At 40.3% G+C, this 20,609-nt stretch overlaps 1 protein-coding gene across 1 annotated transcript in view; it reads left to right on the forward strand.

The window, feature by feature from the left end:
• The window catches only part of Tanc1 (tetratricopeptide repeat, ankyrin repeat and coiled-coil containing 1), a 232,915-nt gene that overhangs the window by 23,775 nt on the left and 188,531 nt on the right, over positions 1-20,609 (forward strand). Inside the window, exon 2 of the mRNA XM_013029880.1 lies at positions 7,933-8,042. The gene's annotated coding sequence lies outside the window, so the exon portion shown is untranslated. The remainder of the gene's footprint in view (positions 1-7,932; positions 8,043-20,609) is intronic.

The following is a 20,609-nucleotide window of genomic DNA, read 5'->3' on the forward strand; positions in this document are numbered from 1 at the left end:
TTCATAGCAGTTACAATATTTCACAGCCAGGGAGCTCTGTACAGGAGTATAGTTAGAGTGACACAGTAAAGTGTCTTTTTTTGTTGTTGCCATTCCTGGGGCTTGAACTCTGGGTTTGGGTACTGTCCCTGAGTTCCTTTGGCTCAAGGCTAGCACTCTCCCACTTGAACCACAGCTCCACTTCTGGCTTTTTTCTCTGATTAATTGGAGATAAGAGTCTCATGGACTTTCCTGCCCAGGCTTTGAACTGAGATCCTTAGCTCTCAGCCTCCTGAGTGGCTAGAGTTACAGGTGTGAGCCACCAGCGCCTGGCTCTTCTCTTTGTTTTTAAACTGTTTAGTTTAAAAGCAGCAGTCTACTGGAGGTATGATGCAGTGGTAGAGCACTTGCCTGGCCAACACAAGGCCCTGAATTCAAATCCTATTACTGTAAAAATAAAGAACAATAAAAGTAGCAATCTACCTTATATTTCATACAGGAGACCCCTCCTTATTTGCTGTTTTCCTCACTGTGGTTTTTGTTACTTGCCATCAACCATGATCTTAAAATAGTAGTATGTGTTTTGATTCTTATAAGGAGAAAATACATTCCTGTAACTTTTACTATAAAGCAAACTATAAGTCTTTAAATCAAACTTTTCACAAAAGAGGACAGTGGAAGGTATCTTTTGTGAATAAGGTGGAAATACCAGATAGCATAATTGTGTTTATGTTCTTTTTTTCCTCCAAAGAATATATAAATCTTATTGATACATTTACTCAGTGCCAGTTCTAAGTGAAGCCTTTTGAAGAGTATATATGTAGAAATGTGTATGCACATAGAATAAGGTTGGAAGAATTTCGGGTGATAGGACTGAACAGTTTTCCTCTTTTTATTTATTTATTTTTATTTTTTAATTTTTTTGGATCCAGTTGTGGGGCCTGAACTCTGGGCCTGGGCGCTGTCCCTCAACTCTTCAGCTCAAGGCTAGCGCTCTACTACTTGAGCCACAGCGCCACTTCCAGCTTTTTTCTTTTTGCTTATGTGGTACTGAGGAATCAAACCCAGGGCCTCATGCATGCCAGGCAAGTGCTCTACCACTGAGCCACCTTCCCAGCCCAGTTTTCCTCTTTTTAAAAACTACCTTTACACCATTTTATAGTGCTGTATTTTATAGTCTATAGTCTAATTAATGCAAAACATTTTCTTCTATTGCCTTTGTCCTCTTTCCAAGTTTTTTTTTTGTTGTTGGTTGTGGGGGCTTGAATTCAGGGCTTGAGCAATGTCCCCTGAGCTTTTTTGCTCAAGGATATCATTCTACCTCTTTGGGCCACAGTGCCAATTCTGGTTTTCTGATGGTTATTTGGAGATAAAAGTCTCATGAACTTTCTTACCTGGGCTGGCTTCAAACTGTGATCCTCAGATCTCAGCCTCCTGAGTAGCTAGGATTACAGGTATGAGCCACCAGTACCTTGCTCCAAGTTTTAACTTTTATGTTTTTTTATTAACTTTTTTTGGGGGGTGACAGTATGTTGCTGTTTACCCCAGGCTGACCTTGAACTCAATTCTGCCTCTGCCTCTTGAGTGCTGGGATTGCAATATATGCCACCAAGTCCAGCTTTCTTGTTGAAAAAAATTATTTTTTAAAGTTAATTCGTAGAAATCCACTTCCAGGAATTGAAGAAGGAACTGATCAGATTCCTTTTTTTATTTTAATTAATGATGCTAACAGTATGGTTACATTTGTTTTTAAGTCTGTTCAAATTTATCAAGCCATTCTTAAGTGGAAAGCTAACAGCTTTGGAGCTGGACAGAGGTGAAATGAGTTTAAAATTTGCCATTTCTAAACTGGAGTGGAGCCTGTATTAGCTCACCAAATACTCTACCACCAAGTTCTGAGTAGCCATTGGCCTGTTGGGAATATAGAAGGAGATGCATGTGTTCATTCAGTGTTCAGCACAAGCTAGTTCTTCTCCAGCCCTCACAGTTGTGACAGAGCTGGCTAGGTGTGGCACAGTGGTATGGATGTGAGGTCATCCTGGAGTTCTCTGTTTTCCTGGGGACTGACCTCTGGCAGTGGAGGTGACTGGCTAGCGGGCTCAGTGTCCAGTACTGAAGATTACTACACACTGAGAGTTGGATATTGCTGCCTGTGGTTGAGCTTTTCAGTGTACTACATGGCTTCCCTGTGATTTTGTTGATATCTGTCACAAAGCACATTTTGTCAGGGTGGGATGCAAAATCCATGGTGAAATGTTAATTTTTGAAAATGGAGAACTGGGCAGTTTCCTTTGTACCAAATGTGCTGGAGGCTAAGCAGATCCCACAGGCAATCTTTCCTGCCTTTCAGCCCTCTGTCAGAGGGGTAGGTGGAGGGATGGGATACTTGGAGACTTAAAATGGAGGCACCTTGTCCCTGTCACAGATCATGATCTTAGGTTCTCAGAGAATGGACCAATAAGGAGTCCTCCAGAAAGGTGGTCTTAATAGTGTCTGTCTCCATTTTGTTCCTTTTCTTCCATTCCCATTTTAATCATTTGCCTTCATTTCTCAGAATCCTTCCCCAGTTAGCCCCTAGTTCCTCCCTTATATGTAGTGCTGTACTCCAACTCTTGCCTTTGAGGTGTTTCCCGCAAGCAACATCTGACTTAAGGGATTCCTCATTTCCTTTTTTACTGTTTTGGGTCTTTCCTGCCTGGTCCTATCCTGGATGATATACCGAGTTGAGTGTGCAGTTGGTTGCTCATTCTGTTTTTTCTCTTTGTTGGGGCCAGCACTTCATATCTTGTAGGAATACTCTGTAAAGTTTCCCATATGGCAAACAATCTTGTCTTTTCTTTAATTTTAAATAAATGAGTACAAAAAAGGAACTTTAAAATAACTTGGTGTATATCCTTTCAGTAATTTTTAGCAAGATATATGTTAAATGTGCATAGTTTTTGCTATATAGGTTAATATACATATACAGTGTATACTGTACATATACAATACAATGTATACTATCATATTAGTATGTATTCTTAGCTGGATATGTGGTGCATATCTGTAATTCCAGCTATTCAGGAGATGAAGGTAGCAGGATTGAGAATTTAAGGCAAGCCCTGGCAAAGGTAATGTGAGCCCAGTCTGAAAAGCAAAGTACAAATATAAATGGGCTTGGGCATGTGGCTCAAGTGTTAGTACCGTTGCCTAAGACCTATGAACAAGATACTGGGTTCATTCCTCAGTACCATAATAAATAAATATATTATTCACATGATTCTTCAATATTATATAAAATTTATTTTTCATCCTGTTCAGTATGACAGTAATTTTTAACTATTATTACTGGATTTTAAATAATTTTGCAATGCACATTGGTCTTATAGTTTTGTTTTTTCCTTCATTCCTGGGGTTTGAACTTAGGGCCTTAAATTGGCTAGACAGACACTATACTGCTGAATCCTTTTAGTCTTATTGAGTAGCATCCAAAATTAAAGTGTTAAATTGACTTAGCTGTTTCTTTAAATAAATTAATTTGTGGGTTCCATTCATCTTACCAAGATCTAAGAATGTCTATAGTCCAGAATTGAGCTAAGTGTTGTCCAGAAGTATATAAGCATTATAGAGCAAAGGATAAAGCAAAACTTATATACTGATAGGAAATACTGTTAGCTATTTAAGCAAACACTTTATTTTGATAACTAGACACTAAAGAACTTTAATATATTCAATTTAAGCACAAAAATCTAGTAGCCTCATGTGTGTGTTCATGTTTGTTGGGTATATTGCAATGCAGACTGTGACAGAAGTACATCTACCTGTGTTATAGTTGTATGACATAGCCACTAAAGAATATGGACACAGGGTGTGGACCTAGTTTACTGGAAATTGGTGTTTTGACTCTAAGTCTAAAGACAAAAGAAGGAACAAGCACACTGCACTCAGGTTGATAAATTACTCATAGTCATGGGCTCTGAGCTAATGATTCTCAGACTGCTTTTTGTGTATATAGGTTAACTGTGCTTGTGAAACAGAGCTAAGTGATTGTGCATGATGAGAGGAAAGTCACAGATCAGCTGGAATGAACCATAGAGTCAGGGACCTCAGCATGACTGTGCATACAGAATTCCTTATAGAGAAGTTAGTGTGTATATATGGGTTTACATGGTTAGTATATACACAGTTATTTTATAGATCTACCCACTGAGAATGCTAAACAGTATTGGCAAAAAGCACATTCAGATCTTGGCTCGTAAGTGCCATTCTCCAGTAACAGTAATCCAGGACTCCTTGGAGAAATGGATAATTATAGGTTGGGAGCATCTTGCATTGTGAGAAAATAAGGAAGTGCTCAAAAAACAAAAGGCAAGGGCATGCTGAAAGGACAGTAGAGCCAACCTCAAGGAGATCATTATAGCCAAAGCTGGACAATTTGAGCAACAGAAGAAATAGTGTGGTATTGCATAGTAGTCCAAAATATATACATAAATTAATATGTAGACTATATATAATATATAGTCATACAAGAAGAAGAGACCTCATCCTTATAGAAAAATTTCACTTACTTTATGTAGATACTTTACCCTTCAGGATCTGGGGCTTAAACTACTCCTTCCTCCCAGCTTCTTGAGTGTAGGTAGAATTTTGTGACTTAGTTCTAAAGGCTAGTCTTCAAAAGAGAGGAAAAAGTACATTTACAGGGGAGCAACCTGGCAAATCATACCTTAGCTGAGCACTCAGTTAATTGGTTTGCAGCATATCACATCGATAGCATGCACTCTTAATATGATGTGTTTTCCTCTCAAACCTATAATCCCAGTATGACCATTAAAAACAAAGCAAAAAAAACCCAAAAACAAATCAGACCAGTTTGCATGGAGGGGCAGTCTACAAAATACTGGACCAGGAGTCTTTCAGACTGTCTAGGTCACTAGGGCACAGATGGCTTACACCTATAATTCTGGTTACTCAAGAGGCTGAGATGCTGAAGATTATAGTATGAAGTCAGCTAGTGCAGATAAGTCCTTAAGATTCTAGCTCCAAAATAACCATTGAAAAGCAGGGCTAGAGGCATGGCTCAAGTAGTAGAGTGTTTGCCAAGTAAGCTGGCTGAGCAAGCTGAGTGACCCTGAGGCCGTGAGTTCAGAAATCAGTAAACAAGGACTTAGAAACATAGGGCATAGAAAAAGGACATTAGTGGAAAACCAGTGAAATTCAAATGAAGTCTAGACTTTTTAAAGGCACTGAAACACCCTTCCCTAATGTTTTATTATGAAAATATTCAAACATAGGGAAAAAGTAAAAAGAAATCAAAATTGGAAAAAAATCTATCATTTAGACTCAACAATCATGTTTTTGGCACCTTTTCTTTACTCCATTATTTTCCCATCAATCGATCTTATTTTGAAAGTAAGTTTTAAGCACTAGTACACATGCCCACCCCCTCCCAATCCAAACCAAGACAACCCTGTTTGAAAGTAGTTTTTACATTCACTGCCAAGGTTGTTTGTCTAGCACCTACCAGACACAATGTAGTTGTCTGTGTAGTTGTCTATGGTATGTGGAGGAAGATGGACAGTTGGAGAAGATACAGGTTGTAGTTGCACTTTCCAGGGTGATCACATTCCAGTGGTTAGGTGTGCATGCTTGGCTGTTGTGGATCTCTATATGTGGGTGCTGGATGTTCATTGTGGGGTCTCTGAGTGCTGATTTCCTGGCATTTGGGAAGTATGAGGATGCTGTTGGGATGGGGAATCAGGTCTGTGACGGCCTTTATAGTTGGGATGAGTTGCATTAGAGCATTTATCTAGGGAGAGCCTCAAACCTTCTTCCCTTCCCTGGGGTCCCCTGAGAAAATAGAAAGTGGGAAAAGGGAGTTTTTAGCTATGGAAGGGGTAGGAAGCCTAATCAGTGAATATCAGAAAAGAGTGTAATTATGCAAAAGGACTGCAGTCACTCCCTGAAGGCCACAGACTTGGGGTTTTGCCCAGAGGAGGACCTTTCAGCTGCTAACAGTACCCTTATTCATTTTGGGTGCATAATGATTTTAAAACCAATCAGGAACCAAAGCCTGAGGCTGGAGACAAACACAAATATCTTGTTGACTGAGCAAACATCTAGATTCGTCAGATAGGAAGTTGCAGAGGAAGGTCAGAGTGATGTAATGGTGTGCACTAGCTTTCATCCTTAAACAGATGGGCCCCGAGGTACCATCTGCAGCTCTCTGGCCCTTTGAGATCACTTCCTACAAATGAAATTGTCAAAAGTTAGTATCAAGAAATTCATGTGATAACCATACCAGAAGTAAAGCTAGACAAAGGAAGGAAATTTCCATTGGAGTTACCTGCTTCCTTTTCCTCCTCTGTTTTATAAATAGACCTGCCATTTATCATTTTGGTCATCTTTCTTGTTTAGCACGTGAATATTGTTGTTTCCCCCAAATAGCCATCCAAAATAAACTTCCCTTCTTTTCTTAGGCCTGGACAACTGCATTTATCCCTACCTAAGCCAGTGTCAGCTGGGCATTTTTAATAAGCTGTCTTCCTATTTTGGGTTTTCTGTTTTGGTGGAGGAAGAGGCAGTGGTTTTGTTTCTGGCCCTTTCTTGCATCAAAGGAGTGTTTGTTCTGGGCAGGGGATATTTCCCAGTCTTCATCACAGGAAGAAAATATAAGTGATGGGTTATGAGTCTTAACTGATAATTTTTTTGAGTTTTTTTTTTGTTGTTGTTGTTGTTGGTCGTGGGGCTTGAACTCTGGGCCTGAGCACTGTCCCTCAGCTCTTCAGCTCAGGGCTAGCACTCTACCACTTGAGCTATAGTGCCACTTCCGGTTTTTTGGTCATTTATTGGAGATAAGACTTTCATGGACTTTCCTGCCCAGGCTGGCTTTGAACTGTGATTCTCAGATCTCAGCCTCCTGAGTAGCTAGGATTACTGGTGTGAACTACCAGTCCCAGCTATTAATTGATATTTTTAATAACACTTCCTAGCAGAAAGCAGGTCTGCTATACTCTCACTCTATGTGTTCAACATTTATTATATATTGATGTGGCAGACATTGGAGAATCACGGTGGGTGATATAACCTCTATTCTTCAGTCAGAGAGACAAAGGAAATAGTGGAGTAAAGTTGATGGAGGCCATGAGATTCAGAGAGGAGGGCAGGCTTCCTGGTGGAGGTGATTATTTTTTTTAAGATGGGGGTAGTAGAAGTTGATACCAGGAGCTGGTAGACATGGGTTGAAAATGGTGTGGTGTGCCTGGTTAACTGTGGAATGGGTTGCATGGTAAGGAGCCAGAAAAGGATCCTTGGAAAAGATGGTCTGCTGGATCAAGACTGAAAAGAAGGATGCGTATTGAACAGCTGTTGAAGGAATGGGCAGGACCTTTGATTTTAGGCTATGAGAGCCTTTCTGGGTCTGAGAATTCCCATGCCTGGCTTCTCTTTGTGCAGTGATGCAACCCCCTCTGAGCAGTGGGCTTGGAGTATAGATGAGAAGAAGCTGAGTCCTGATGCTTATTTCCATAGTATGATCAAGCAAGAGGCCTGCAGAATACTGTGAGGGCTGACAGTGGGGTAGGTGGGATGATTAACTGTAGGATCCACAGTACCAGAGAATGAAGAAGACACACTCAAGGACAGAGGAAGGTCTTGGGGAGAGGAGGGATATGAGGGTTGGGGGGGGACCAGTGATTGTGAGCATGGAAGGACGCTACTGACTATGAGATATGCCTGGGAACGAGCTGGACTGAGGAGCCTAAGTGGGGGTGCAAGTATATCATTAATGGTGAATGGTATATGAATCACCTGGGCTGTGAGTGGTTAAAAAATGGCCACATAAATAGTTATCCTCATTACAGATGAAGCAACCCAAGGCCCGGAAAGGGCACGAAATTGCTGCAGGTTACACTATAAAGAAAAGATGGAGTTGAGATTCTAATCCAAGTTATCACTGTGTTTTTGTTTCTTTAGGAGCTGACTCTTGGTGGGTCAAAAACATCCCTCAGGAGAAAGGACAGAAGAGAACATTGTAATCCAAGGACCTTCTCTTTTCTTGGTGAATGAGAAATCACTAGAAATAGGTAGGTGTGTACCGAGAATTGGGGTAGAGGGTAATATGACTGTGAATTGTGACGCCCCAAAGAAGGAGGAGTTTCACGTTTGGTTAGAAGAGACAGAGGCTGGCACTGCCCCTTCTCTGCCTGTCTGGAGCTGTACCTGAGCCAATGCCTCAGGTAGAGTGGCTGTCTAGTGAGGGGAGGGAGTTGTGCTCAATGGTAAAGTTGCTATGGATGGGGAGGGAGGGGGAAGAGGAATAAGTTCTGTAGATTGGTGGTGATATTTGCAAAACAAAATGAATGTGCTTCATGCCACTGAACTAACTGTATTTTCCAAAATAGTAACTTTATTATGTAATATGTAATATCTGTTTTACCATAGTAAAAAAAGATGGGGGATAGAGGGAATGATAATCACTATCATTAAAAAAAAAACCTTTTTCTGGTACAAAATGGGCACTTATTAAGTATTTGAGTGAATGCTAGGGATTTTGCTAAGTGCTTTCCCTGTATTTTCACTTTAATCCTTACTTTCAGAGATGAGGTAAGCCCTGCAGTACAGATGAAGGGTCTCAGGTTTAAAGAGATTTAGGCAACCTGCCCAAAGTCATTACATTGGGAAAATGGTGGAGGTTGGGTGCTGCCAGGTCCTACTGATTCCAGTAGGACCCACTTAGAGAACAATGCCAGAGTGTAAGTGGTGGAAGCGGGGGGCTGGACTTTACAGAGAGGCATGAGGGACCAGTGTTGGGGAGTCGAAACCATCTACAGACAGGTTTGACAGAACGTTCTTCCCAGACTGCAACCAGTAGCTGGAGGGACTAAAGGAATGGAAAGTGCTGAGTGGCTCAACCCAACCCATTCTCTACTTCTCATCCTCTTTCTGAGTGCTCCTCCTTTCTGCCTGCCTACCTGCCCTGGGGGAGCCATGTACCCACTGAATCTAAAGACAGCAACCTGACACTGCATTGAGGTGCATGGATACAAGGGGAGGAGGCTTGAATAGTTTTCTAATGCTGACAGTGCAAATACCATGGGTGAGGTCAATTCATGGGCAACTACCTGGCTTTATACATGATCAGCCAACTGCAGGTATTTGCCACAGATTTTCTCTCTCTTTAGCAGAATGGTATGAGATAAAAGTATTAGGCAATGAATCATATTGGCCTCCTTGGGAAGATTTTTATGGCTGTAACCTGAAACTCCTAAGGTGTGTCCAGTCTTTGGTGGTGGCCAGTGAAATATGTGATACCCCCACCCCCTAGCTGCTGGTGGAGATTCTGATCTATCTTAGATATTTGGATTTAGTGAAGTGTTTGTGATGTGATCTAAGCTGTTTATAAGGGAAATGTTCTCTTGAGTTCCTGTTATCATTTTACTCCACATGTTTACTTTGGATTCAGTAGGATTCTTTTATTCTCCTGTTGGTGGTTTTAAATTCTGTGCTGAAAGGCAGGCTGTCTGAGCTGTGCTTTCTTAGAACTGTGGTGACCGCAGAGGGTGCAGTCTGTGATTATATAATAATTTTGAATGAATAAGAGATGTCTCATGACAGGTCTTGTAAGGGCAGCCTGGAAATGAACAGTATCATTGGGGATTAAGTTGCACTGCAGTTGAATTTTGCAGTTGTCAGGCAGTCTGCAGCACAGTACGTCAGCTGTAACCTCCAGGTGTAAATAGACCTTCATCAGCATCATTGAAAAAGTGCTGGGAGTATCCAGAGCACGGCAGGATGCTGTCCATCAAAAGTCATTTGCAGATCCTTGTCCCTGGCTCTACTCTTTAGCCCCAGAGACTGCTGGGATCCAGAGCGCTTTTCAACAAGGAAAGGTAGAGAGTGTATGTGTTCTCTGGTGCCACATTCTTACTGATCTTTTAGCTGTCCCCTTTTCTATCTTTTTTAATAGCAAAGTGACATTAAGGATCTAGGTAAAACTTGCTTTAAAAGAAGACTAAGACATCTTCATAGTTTTTTTTTTTAACTTTTAAAATTATTATGCCCTTTTTTTAAAGTTGGTTATGGGGCTTGAACTCCGGGCCTGGGCACTGTCTGTCCCTGAGCTCTTTTCCTCAAAGCTAGTGCTCTACCACTGAGCCACAGCTCCGCTTCCAGTTTTTGAGTAGCTAATTGGAAATAAGAGTCTCACAGGGACTTTTCTTCCTGAGCTGGCTTTAACTGTGATCCTTCTATCTCATCCTCCTGAGTAGCGAGGATTACAAACATGAGCTGCTGGCTCCTAGCTCAAATATCCTTTTAAAATAGTAACTGAGGGTTCATTTCCCTAACATCACCTTATCTGACCTTTTCTGCTTGACTCAGACATATACTAGATACTGCAAATAAGGGAAACCATGGGACCTATGTTTCTTAGATACGTATTCAAATGATTTTTTTCTTTCATGCAATTGTTTCTAACGCATTTATAAGATTATTTCTTTGTTGCTTTGTATGTCCCTCCCCCACAGTATAACCCCTGCTTTCACTGTATTTGATGTCGGTATAATTTGTGGAGGGGAAGGGGAAAAAACAAATCGTTTAAATAGGGATACAGGTGGACCCATTGCAACAATGAGATGAACAAGCGTTATGTCGAAAAATGAACTTTACAACTTTGGTGCGGGGGGGGGGGGAGTGGGGAGGATTGGGTGGTGGGGCGGGGGGGGGGGGCCGAGGATGGGAAGGGGAAACAAAGGAGGAGGCTACAATGCTTGATAAGAAATGTACTTATTATCTTGCCCAAGTAATTGTAACCCCTCTGTACAGTATTTTCACAATAAAAAATAAAAGTAACTGAGTCATAAATTAGTCCATTGTTTTGGGGAATAATAATGGCTAACTTTGGGAAGCTAGGGACTAGTGCTACCTAGTATGGAGAAGGCCCTGGTTTTGTTTCCTAACACTGCAAAAACAAAACAAACTAGCAAAAAACAAAACAAAACAAAAACCAAAAGGCTAACATGATAATAACTAGTTATCTTCTGTGCCTTCTTGGAATTACCTTGAAAGTAGGAATTTTGTCTTTATCATTATACATCTGAGATTAGCCAAGAGTGATGTGCTCTCATGCCAGAGCATGTAGTAAGCACTGCAGCAAAAGAACTTAATGTGGATAAGGATGCTAAGGCACATGGAGGTAATGCTGCCTAAGACAACATGGTCAATAACTGGATTCCTTGAAAATAGTGAAAGTCACAGAGAATAATGGTTTCCCTGTAGAACCTCCTCACTGAAAATAGGGGCCTTGGATTTTATAAAAGTAAGTTTTCTATTAATATATATTGATCTTTAGAACTATTTTTTATTAAAAAATATAATTTTATAATATTACAAGGATTAAATGATAAAGGACCTAAAACAGTACCTGTACTTTGTAAGTGCTTTGTGTTTGAAAATTTTCCTTGTTATTTATTTTTAAAGAATGTTCATTTGCTTACTAATTTTGAAGTAAAAACAATATATTCTTTAAAAATAATGTGTATACACACACACATATTCTCAAGAATCTATTCTCTCTCTCTCTTTTTTTTGTCAGTCATGGGGCCTGAACTCTGGGCCTGGGCGCTGTCCCTCAGCTTCTCAGCTCAAGGCTAGCACTCTACCACTTGAGCCACAGTGCCACTTCTGGCTTTTTCTGCTTATGTGGTACTGAGGAATCAAACTTAGGCTCTCATGCATGCAAGGCAAGCACTCTACCACTGAGCCACCATCCCAGCCTCAAGAATCTATTCTTAATGAGTATATCTGAATAAAGAATGTAATGTATATAACAGAACAACCAAGAGTGAAGACTGACATTTGGAATAAAAATGTTAAATTACTACCTAAACACTGCAGGAACATGTTAGGACCCAGACAACTAGGTATACTATTTTAGCTGGAATTGTCTATGTAATACCAAGAACATGTATTAGGGAAAAGAGTGACTGTATAGCCCAGTAGTCTTTGTTATTAGTTGCCCAGGCTGGTCTGGAACTACTAGTTTCAAGCAAACTTCCTACCTCAGCTTCCTGAGCTGGGACTACATGTATGTGCCACTGAGTAGATAGTCTGGAACTACTAAAACTTTTTTTTTTTTTTTTGGGTCTGGTCGTGGAGCCTGAACTCTGGGCCTGGGTGCTGTCCTTCAGCTCTTCAGCTCAAGGCTAGTGCTCTACTACTTGAGCCATAGTGCCACTTCCGGCTTTTTTCTTTTTGCTTAGGTGGTGCTGAGGAATCGAACCCGGGGCCTCATGTATGCAAGGCAAGCCCTCTACCACTGAGCCACCTTCCCAGCCCCTACTAAAACATTTTTTGATATTTCAATCTTGTCAGCAAAGTGTGTTTTTAGTCACATCTGCAACTGTTGTACATGTACATTACAGTCATTCACTTGTTTAGTAATAAGTTGTTTGCCTTATAAGATACCAAAAATAGAAGTGAAAGAATGAGACAAGCAAACATGATTGGACATTTCAATATTTCCTTTCTATACCCGTCGTGATTACCTCCCACCCTTTACTTTGAAACATCTGGTTTAGAAAGATAACTATCTTGAGGAAACGTGCAGCACTTTTTGAAGGACTTCTGAAGGGCTTGTAAATTCTTGGAGGGATCCACTATTGACAGAGAGGTCTTCTATCAAGCAGATTGAGTGTAGGATGAGTGCAGAGTAAACCAAACTCTCCCTGGCCATCTGTCTAAAAATGTTGCTGACCCATGAACCAAACTTCTAAGGATTAAAGTGTCCCCATTAGAATGGTTGGATTACTTCTTCAGAATTGATCGTGCTGGACTTCGTGGAATAGAGAGGGAAAACATAGTTCATGGACAAGACATGCAATTTTTTTTTTAAGTTTGAGAGTTATTTCTTATTTGAACGGCTAGGGGGCATGGCTCAAATGGGAGAACACTTGCCTAGCAGGCTCAAGGTTCAATCCTCAGCACCACAAATTAAAGAAAAAAAAAAAAGAAAGAAAGAAAAAGAAGATTAAAGTAGTGAATTCAACCTTGCTGAGTTTCAGTAGATAAAGGGTAGTAACAAGTGTAGGCTGTCTGAGAACTCTGGGAAGACAAGAGTCGAACTGCACTTGGGTGTTTACCCTGTTTTATGTTTTGGTTTTGTAGAATGAACCCAGGGTTTGGCACTTGGTAGAAAAGTGCCCTACCATTTGTGTGTATTCTAAAGTGGGATGTTACTTGGTCAATGAATTTTAGTTTCTGACAATTCATATATTCTGAGATTACAAAATTTATCACCTATTTCTGGGTTCAAAAGATCACATGAAAACAGACTAACAAAGTGAATTAACTAGTCTCAGCTTATCTGGGAAATGTCCTCAAGTAGGTGTGGGAAGCACCTCTCAACTTATCAACACCTATAACCACCTCAGACCAGGACATGATAGTGAATGTGAATTTGAGGTGATGACTAGACTAGACTGATTGTTTGTGGTTTGCTATTGATCTGGTAGACTGGCTTAAATACTTATAACTTGGCATAATTTTAGGCAAATTTAGCATTCAGATAACTTGTTTCCTAAAGAATTAAAAGTAGTCTGTAGAAATAAATGGCAGATTACTCTATGTATGTATAGATGTATATGTATCCATGTCTCTATGTATCTGTGTATGTATCTATCTATATTTATTTATTTTTCTGGTACCAGGGTTTGAGCTCAGGGATCTGTGCTTGCTAGACTTGTTTGCTCAGTGAGTGCTCTATCATTTGGGTCACAGTTCCAGCGTGGATTTTTGCTGGTTAATTTGGAGATGGAGTCTTATAGACATTTCTGTCCTGGCTGACTTTGAATCTCAATCTTTTACATCTCAGCCTCCTGAGTAGTTAGGATTATACATGTAAGCCACTGGTTCCCAGTCATTTGTGTATGTTTATAAAATCACTACCAGAAAAGGTGGAATTTGACAGTATTTTGGTAATGATAGGATTTTATGCAATATTGGAGTGTTTTTAGCAGGAGCATTTCACAGCAACTGAGGGGAAAAAAATCACTCCTGGAAGTAGGTGGGCTAGATTTTTGAAAACCAGAGGGAAAAGCTGTTTGGTGGACATCTTCCAATCCTTCAGGAACTTTTTGAAAGATTGGCTAGTAGAGGCTTATTTATTTATTTAGCAATGTTTATCTCTGGAGAAATTTTATTAAATAATAGTCGTAATATTCAGAAAACTTTAGTAGTAAGTGTTCCTAAACTTTATTACACATAAGAGTTAATTTAATTAGGCCAGGTGTCAGTGGCTCACGCCTGTAATCCTAGCTACTCAAGAGGCTGAGATCTGAGGATCATAGTTCAAAGCCACCTGCGCAGGAAAGTCTGTGAGACTCTTATCGCCAACTAACCATCAGAAAACTGGAAGTGGCACTGTGGCTCAAGTGGTAGAGTGCTGGCCTTGAGCTGAAGAGCTGAGGGATAGCACCCAGGTCCAGAATTCAAGCCCCATGACCACTTACCAACAAAAAAACTTAGCTGAGTGCAGTGTGACACATGCCTATAATCTCACTAATGCAGGAAGTGTATGGGAGGAGGATCATGATCCAAGTTTAGCCTTAAGCAAAAAGCACAAGATCTTATCTAAAAAATACTAAAACATAAATAAGGCAAAAATGGGTTGGTAGAGCTCCTGCTTAGTAAGTATTAGTAAAAGCTAGTACCATCCCCCATTTAAAAAAAAAGAAAGGGAAAAAAAAGATCCTATTACTTTTGTGACTAGCTTTTTATGCATCTTTGGTAGGGTTGAGAAACCATAATACAATAGTTTGCCAGTCTTAGAGGTGATAGAGATTGGAAACTGAAAGGTAAGGATTTTAGCTTGTGGGGTGTCCTTAAGTGAGGTACCTCATTGAAAGAACAAATCAGGAAAAGTTGTGCTGCTTCTAGAGCTATCACTTATCAGCTGAATGTGAGCACCCAGTCCTCACCCTCCTGAGTGGAAGTTCTATCCCCAGCAGGGGCCTGGCCTCACTGTTGCTTGTATGGTAAAGGCTTTCATATGAATACTCAGCTCTAGTTTTCAGATTATAACCTGCCAAATCCTGTTTCAAGGTTGGGAATGGGCAACATTTAGAATTGTGTGATTGTAGAGATGAAGAGCTTTGTAGAAACGTGGTAATAACATTTGACAGATCAGTTGTTCAGATTGGGTCTCAATTTTCTCACCTAAAAATGAAAAGAAAGGCATACTGGAATAATCTCAAAAAGCCCCTGCTGATTCTGTGTGGGTCAGTATATCATTTTGAATAGATGACCGGAGAAGACATTTATTAAGCACTGCTCAATGTATGCATTCCAGCTGCTTCATGGGCAGTAGTTCCGTTAATCCTTCATCATTCCATGCACTCTCTAAATCACACCCATGAGGAAGGGATATCACTGTTCCTGTTTTACAAGTAAGGAGGAGTAGCATGGACAAGTTCATTTAGCTGCCATTAATAAGTGGCTAAGCAAGGTTCTGTTGAGAAATAATCATAATAGTAACAGTGATTTATTGGAAGTTGCGAATGAAATGAAAAAAGTCATTATTTTCTCTAGGTCTCTCTATTTTCTCACAGGTTACTTGGGAGTAAAAATAACCTTTATAAAGATAGGAAGAAGTCACATTCCACCTCTTGAAGAGGAAAACACTTTTTGCATGTGAGGCAGTGAATGATACTCTGGTTCTTCTTGTCTGTATTCTGAAACAGTTCTACAAATACAATTCAGATTGTACTTTTCTGAGTGGATAGAACTGTAATTGAAGTATAACATACTTCATTATTTAGAGAAAATTATTTCAGTAGTGTTGTCTTAGTCTTTTTTCTTTCTTTTCTTTTCTTTTTTTTTTGTCGGTCGTGGGGCTTTAGCCTGGGTGCTATTTCTGAGCTCTTCAGCTCAAGGCTAGCCCTCTACCACTTGAGCCAAGCACCACTTCTGCTTTTTCTGTTTATGTGGTGCTGAGGAATCGAACCCAGGCCTCAAGCACTCTACTGTAGAGCCATCTTCCCAGCCCCATCCTTTGTCTGTTTTCTGTTGCAATAACAAAATGCCTAAGGCTGGATAATTTGTAAAGAATAGAAGTTTTTTGGCTCCTGGGAAGTTAAGGGCATGACATCAGTTTCTGCTCTGCATCTGGTGAGGGTCTTTGTGCTGCATCATAACATGTAAGAATGTCTAACATGGGAAGACCCAGAGCAAGCATGCCAACTTGGGCCTGGCCTCCTCTTTTTATAAAGCCTCCAATACTAGCACAAGGTTGTCCTTATGACCTCCTCTAATCCTAATTACTTCCCAAAGGCCCTCTTGCAAATGACATTAACATGAATCTAGAGGACACATTCAATCTATAGCATGAGTCAGCAGTGGTTGTCCTAATAGCCAATTCCATGGTAGACTTGCTGGCCTGCTGCCTGGCAGTATTGGGCCATCAGTGACCCTGTGAAGGCCACTGTCATGCTGCTGGCTGGATTTACTAGTGTGGGTTGCAGGAGGGACCTATAAGGAGGGAAGGGCTGCCCATCCTATTTCTGTTCCCAAACTTCATGGATTAATATAATAAATTCCTAAGGCTTCTAGGAGGTCTGAATGTGACCTCAGGAGAAAGGCCCACATGGTAAGGTATAGGAGTACTCTCCCTGTGAAAGGAACAGGAACCAAACAATTTCCAACAGCAAGTATTCCTGTTTTCCAAAGTCTTCATCATTCTAGATAATTTGTTTTCTTCTACCAGAAATACCAGCTTTCATAAAAGTAAAGTTGGATTAAAAAAAAAAAAGGCTGAGCTCTGAGGATTTAGGTTCAAAGCCAGCCCAGGTAGACAAATCTGAGAGTCTTATTTCCAGTTACCAGCAAAAAACTAGAACTAGAGGTTGGATTCCAGTGGTACAGTAGCAGCTGTGAGCAGAAAAAAAAAAAAAAAAGATGAGTGAGTTTATACTCTACTGCTGGTACAAAAAAAAACACCAAGGAGATAAAACTCCTAACCCCATTGTTGTTGCCAAGGCCAATGCTGCCCTGGTTCTTCTTTTTTTCCCAGTCATGGGGCTTGAACTCTGGGCCTGGGTGCTGTCCCTGAGCTCTTCAGCTCAAGGTGAGTGCTCTACTGCTTGAGCTAAAGTACCACTTCTGATTTTCTGTTGTTAATTGGAGATAAGAGGCTCGTGGACTTTCCTGCCCAGTCTGGCTTTGAACCTTGATCTTCAGATCTCAGCCTCCTGAGTAGCTAGGATTACAGGTATGAGCCACTGGTGCTTGGCTAATGTGGTTCTTTTAAGAAAAGTTGAAGTAAAACATTGTGGTCTAAGAAAGTCAATGGGGTTACCTGGAGATGTAATTCAGTGACACATGTGAAGCCCTGTGTTCAATCTCTAGCATGGAAAAAAAAAACAAAGAGAAGAAAGTCATTACATGTTGTGGTTATACTAATGACGAGTAATGACTTTCTGAACCCAAATATAAACCATCTTTAAAATAGTTTAAACTTTCTAGTTTTTAGGAAGATAGTGAATACCTTTCATTCTGGCCATTGGAATCTGCCTCTGCCATGCAAGAGACCCAGCTTTACCCTCTTTTTGTTTTTTGTCGGTTGTGGGGCCTGAACTCTGGGCCAAGGCGCTGTCTCTCAGCTCTTCAGCTCAAGGCTAGCGCTCTACCACTTGAGCCACAGCGCTACTTCTGGCCTTTGCTGTTTATGTGGTGCTGAGGAATGAAATCCAGGGCCTCATGCATGCAAGGCAAGCACTCTACCACTGAGCCACCTTCCCAGACCATCATCCTATTTTCCTCCCCAAGAAAGAATGGAAGGTTTTCCAGACTGATTTTTTTTTTTTTTGGTGGGGGAAGGCTGCTCCTACGGCTTGAACACAGGACCTGCATGCTATCCCTGAGCTTTTTTGCTCAAGGTTAGCATTCTACCACTTGAGCCATAGCTTCTGAAGACATTTTTTTTTTTTTTTTTTGCGGGCATCTGGCTCGTCAATTTCTGGAGCAACATTTTTATTCAACAACAAGTAAAGCAAATTTGCCCAACTAAATTATTCATAAGAATTACAGAACTTGTCACTTACAATGGATGTTGGGATATTCAGGTCATTTAGGAGACTGTGGCTAAAAATAAAATGACCTAAATATATAGCTCTAGATTTATTTTTTTAGGAGAGTTTAAACTTTAATTTTTATTTGACATTGGTCCTAATTCTATTTCTATAGAGAATGTAAATAGCTACTCTATCAGTGTCTAAAGAAAGATAGTTCTTCTCTTTTTGTTGGTGGCGTTTCATAGTATATGTAAGCCTATTTTTTAATTGAGCTTTTATAGATGTATATTGATATGTACATGTGAGGGGTATATATGTGACAGAGAAACTGGGGAGAGTCCTGAGCAAATGACTCCCCCAAAAATCTGAAAACAATTTGTCAATTGTTTGGATCACTTTTATACTTTAAAGGAAGGAACAGTTGATGAACCTCGTCCCAGTCTGCTTTGGGACAGTAACTAGAGCATAAAATATTGAAGATCAATTATGCATTTGGGGAGATGAAAAAGGCTGACATATTGAAGGCATACTGTATTCAGTTTGGTGGACAAAGCAGAGCAGTTACATCATCTTTCTACAGTAGAATTGTGTCCTGAGAGGGTAAGACATGGAGGATAGCATGTCTTGATGGTCAAACTTCACAGAGCATGAGATACGGATCATAAGCTTGTCATTTGTTCTGGGCAATAATAGCTCAATTCTTAAAAATTATTTTAGCTTTTTGTTGTTGTTGTTGACTGATGAGCAAAGAATTTGATGCTTTTGCTTTATACATAGCTGTCCATGATTTCTAGCAGTGTGGTAAATTTGCAGAGCACCATCTGTTTCTCATGGAGTGAGGTGGTTAGCTCTTTGCAGAGAAGGTCACAGAGAATTTGAGATTTCTTCTGTGATCCCACTGTGCCTGAATGGTGCTGACTGTCTGCACAGTGTCTGTAGGCTTGTGAGTGTTCCTGTGGACCTTCTCTCATGTCTAACTTGATGGGAGGACACTTGAGGACTGATTCTGAGACCACTGAATTGGTCAGTAGCTGTATTAGTTTCTAGGGCTATTGTCACATAGTGTCACAAACATGTTTCTGTAAGAAGAGAAGGTGATTGTCATAGAGTTACAGTGTGGTAGTCTAAGATCAGGTGTGGGTACGGCTGGTTCTGTCTAAGGCCCTGTATGAAAGGATCTGTCCCAAACCTTTCTCTTTGGCTTATAATTAGTTGTCTTCTCCTGTGTCTTTCCTCCATACTTGCCTGTCTATGTGCCCAAATGTCTCCTTTCTATACAGAGATCAGTCACATTGGACTAGTGCCCTAATAACCACCTTTTTTAACTTGATTACCTCTATATAAACATCACCTCTCTAAATAACGTCACATTCTAAGTACTAACATTAGGACTTACTTCAACAGAGATTTGGGGGGAATGGATGTAATTCAACCCATAACAGCAGAGATCTTGGGACACAGTCTTTATATTTTATACTTTAGTGATGCTTCTGTCTAATAAATATTTGATAAATATTTGTTGTTTGGTTTATATGAAGCTTGGTCAGGAAAGCCAGATTTTCTCCTCAAAGAAATACTTTCCCTCCTTAGTTTCCGCCATGCTGGTTTATAGATGGAAGTCATTTCTTAGATGGCAGCAGTTTTGCTTTAGGCTGTTTTTCAGTGAATTTTAAGAAACATTTATCTCTTCTCCATTTGGTCCTTGGGGTATAAAAATACTTGTCATTTGATGTACACATTGGTTTTAAAGGAATAAATTGTGGACTTTGCCTATGATCTTTTTCCCTTTTAGTCTTTTTGGAACACTTTTTTAATGCCCTCTCAGGAGAAAATGATCAGTGTTGCAAGGTTTATTATATAGGGCATACATCCACCTGGGGACTTGGTGTCTTACTGTCAGGCAACAATGGAAATCAAGGTACTAAGTGAGTTGGTACTGGAACTCAACATAGGAGATTTACTCGCTTCCTTACTTAATTTATTTGAAAATTATTAAGCATTATTATCAGAAAATACAGTAAATCCATTAAAACTATATTTGAAGCTGGGTGCCAGTGGCTCAATCCTGTAATCCTAGTTACTCAGGAGGCTGAGATCTGAGGATCACAGTTCAAAATCACCCCTGGGCATGAAAGTCCATAAGACTCTTATCTCTAATTAACCACTAGAAAATCGGAAGTGGTTCTGGGGCTCAAGTGGAAGAGCAGTCGCCTTGAGCTGAAGAGCTCAGGGACAGTGCCCAGGTTCAGAGTTCAAAGCCCTATGACAAAACAAAACAAAACTATATTTGAAAGGCAATAGCAAGGAGAAATTACACAGTACATGTAATATTTAGAAGATAAAACATACATTCTCCCATTTTTTTTTAAAGCCTTGTGGGCTGGATGCCAATAGCTCATGCCTATAATTGTAGCTTCTCAGGAGGCAGAGATCTGAGGCTTGTGGTTTGAAGCCAGCCTAGGTTATCTCTGATAAATTACTCAAAGGAGCTGGAAGTGGTGTTGTGGCTCAAGTGGTCGAAGCTCAGGGACAGTGCCAGGCCCAGAGTTCAAGCACCAGGACCAGCAAAAAAAGCGCCTTGTATAT

This window comes from Dipodomys ordii, unplaced genomic scaffold (assembly GCF_000151885.1).
Source record: "Dipodomys ordii isolate 6190 unplaced genomic scaffold, Dord_2.0 Scaffold5, whole genome shotgun sequence".
NCBI lineage: Eukaryota > Metazoa > Chordata > Mammalia > Rodentia > Heteromyidae > Dipodomys > Dipodomys ordii.